Genomic DNA, 3,592 nt, shown 5'->3' on the forward strand with positions numbered 1-3,592 from the left:
TCCCAGACTTGCTTGGTGAATCAATCCTACACTATGTACCTGTTTTGTAACAGAATAACTATTCAAATATATATATACATATTTATTTATTTTACAGTCATATGGAATATCTTCAAGCAGAGGCTGTCTGTAGACCATTAGAATGAGACCAGTGTCCACAGACAGTGGTTAGACCAAGTGTAAACCAGCCTTGCATTTCACATAAGGCTCAATGGCGACCCACATTTTTTGCAAAAAAATTAATAATTCAGAACAGCGAAAACTTGACTTCAGTGAGTTCAAGACAACTGGGAAGTCGGGAATAAATGAGCTCTGACTGGGAAAATACGTTTCGAACGGTCATCCAACTTGGAATTGTACATTCGGCCTCTTTCTAGAGCTACGACCTGAAGATCAATGACATCATGATTCGACCTTGTTTTTTTCAGTTCCCAGTTGTTTTGAAAGCGCCATAAATTCAAAGAATACCAGACTTTGATGAAAAAAATTGCCCACGAAGAACCGCTGCGTCACCTTCCTGTTCAAGTGAGCACAGCACAACAAGGTGTTTAAAAATGTATTGTATGCTGCTGCTTAAATTATGTAATATGCCAGGGAGATATGTATACCGTAGCTAAGAAAGTAATACTAAGTGTATGTTGTGTAGTAAGATGTTAGTAGCCCATGCGTCTCACCATAATAATTTGGTCTATTTACCGCTCTTTATCTTGCCTACTGTTCTGACCTGGTGGTGCACATGTAGCCTATAACCTGTTTTAGAGAAATGTAATCATCAAATATTATAAGAGCTTTCATTGTCTGCTTCAATGCCCCCTTTACTTATCCTATGGTTCTGACTTGGTGTACAGGGAGAACACTGTAACAACGGCCCATGTTTTGAATTCTGTCGCTGTACATTTCAAAAGTGCTAAACAAATAGTTGTATTGACTATGTCCGCTCACTCATTAATGTCTTAATCGAAATGACGGATTGTCTCTTATCAGCTTGTTGTCCCCTTACGTCATAGTTTGTACACCTCAATTGTCATTAGAAACCACATTTGTTTAACCAAGTCAGCCATATCAGCAATTTTTTTTWAAAGGCAGTAAATGAGGCTGAATGAACTGTTTCGCTGCCAGACAAGGCTCCGCTGATCCCATATGTTGCAGTGGTAAGATGTTGGAACTGCTGTTGGGACAGCTTTATGTAGACCCTAACAGTTTGTGGGCACCGTTTGTCACCGTTATAGTTCAATTAATGTATTGTTTAGTGTTGTGTTGTAGTGACTTTGCTGGCATACATCCCACTTTCTTTTTTTTTGCCCCTACCAAGATTTACATGCTGAAATCGCCACTGATAAGGCCAAAGGTCTTTCTTGGTCTATTTTGCTTGAATAGCAGTACTGTGCTCAATAGTCAAAAGGCGGCGCACATATGAAAATGGGTCCCAATTAATATCAGATAACGGTGTGTTATTATAAAATGTGTTGTAAATGCGAGCCTATCCTTTATTGTTCTAATCTTAGTCAAATCCCCTATTGTCCATGGACAGGAGACAATGTTTACTTTTGTGAGGATTCAAAAATGTGAATGGTTAGATCATTCACACACACACACACACGTATACACTGACTGTACAAAACATTATGAACACCTGCTCTTTCCATGACATAGACTGGCCAGGTGAAACCAGGTGAAAGCTATGATCCCTTATTGATGTTGTAATGGCTGTCTAAGTCGTCCTCCTCATCAGACGAGGAGAGGCGAGAAGGATCGGAGGACCAATGTGCAGTGTGGTAAGTTTCCATAATTTAATGACATTAAAACTAGACAAGAATACAAAATAACAAACGAACTAACCGTCACAGTCCCGTGTGGCACAAACACTGACACAGGAAACAACCACCCACAAAATCCCAACACAAAACAAGCCTCCTATATATGATTCTCAATCAGGGACAACGATTGACAGCTGCCTCTGATTAAGAACCATATTAGGCTGAACACAGAAACAGACAAACTAGACACACAACATAGAATGCCCACCCAGCTCACGTCCTGACCAACACTAAAACAAGCACAACACATAAGAACTCTGGTCAGGACGTTACAGATGTCACCAGTTAAATCCACTTCAATCAGTGTAGATGAAGGGGAGAAGACAGGTTTTAAAGAAGGATTTTTAAGCCTTGGGACAATTGAGACATGGATTGTGTACAGTATGTGTGCCATTCAGAGGTTGAATGGGCAAGACAAAATATTTAAGTTCCTTTGAACGGGGTATGGTAGTAGGTGCCAGGCACACTGGTTTGAGTGTGTCAAGAACTGCTGCTGGGTTTTTCACGCTTAACAGTTTCCTGTGTGTATCAAGAATGATCCACCACCCAAAGGACATCCAGCCAACTTGACACAACTGTGGGAAGCATTGAAGTCAACAAGGGCCAGCATCCTTGTGGAACACTTTCGACAGCTTGTAGAGACCATACCCAGACGAATTGAGGCTGTTCTGAGGGCAAAAAGGGGTGTAGCTCAATATTAGGAAGGTGTTCCTAATGTTTTGTACACTCAGTGTACATCCATGTACACTACACAACTGCTGCTACCAGACTCTTATTTACAATTGCTAATACTACACATTTCAAACACCCCCCAATCCTCCCTTCTCTGATACATGTGTAAATATTGTACTATAAATTGTGCCTTCCTGTATTATACTTGTGCTAAAATGTCTATTATATTCTTATATTGTATTATTTCTTATTGTTGTTGCATTGTCGAGAAGGAACTTGCCAGTATTCATTTCGTTGGACAGTGTATATCATACATATGACTAATAAAACTTGAAACTGAAACCTGTTTTAGGCATACATTTTATTGTTTTATCATTGCATTATTGGTAGAACAGTGCACAGTAGTCTAATTTATCTACTCAAGGCACAGTAGGCTATCAGCTGCTGCAAATATATGCTGATCAAAATGTGCTGATCAAAATGTAATAATGAGATCAATATGGGTAATCATTGAAGGGAATGAAGAGTAACCGCCCAAAAGTGGGATCCCTCAAAAACCTCTAGTGACATCACCAGAAAAGTTTACCCCCGCCTTCCAGAGAATCATTACAGTTCTACTAGCAGCAGGATATTATGCTGGAAGGACGATCCCGGATTTATATATTTTTTTWAAAAGTAAGAGTCCCCCTGCAAAGACATGCTACATTTTTGGAATATCAATGTTCTGTTTAGGCTATAATTAAAGAAATACACTTATATATGTTATTGGAATTACTCAAGAGTCTGGAAAACTTAAATTGGTCTCTTTTGCTGGGCGACTGGTTTAATACAGTGCTGATAACTCCTTACTCCACCCCCTCCATTGTCCTCAAAGCAACACTGTATATGAATGACATATTGGCTTATAGTGAAAAACTACTCTTTGTGCCAATGTAAAAGTTGGATTGGGAGTACTAGTAGGGTCTGTAGAATCGATATATGGTGTCATTTCATAGGGGACTGAGGTCAAAATACCCAACAGGACTTTTAACTCTGCCCCTTCCATTGCCATCAATGCAATAGGGTCTTTCTATAAATAATGGGGCCGATGTGTGACATTGGGA

Source organism: Salvelinus sp. IW2-2015, linkage group LG8 (assembly GCF_002910315.2).
Source record: "Salvelinus sp. IW2-2015 linkage group LG8, ASM291031v2, whole genome shotgun sequence".
In the NCBI taxonomy this organism is placed as follows: Eukaryota; Metazoa; Chordata; class Actinopteri; order Salmoniformes; family Salmonidae; genus Salvelinus; species Salvelinus sp. IW2-2015.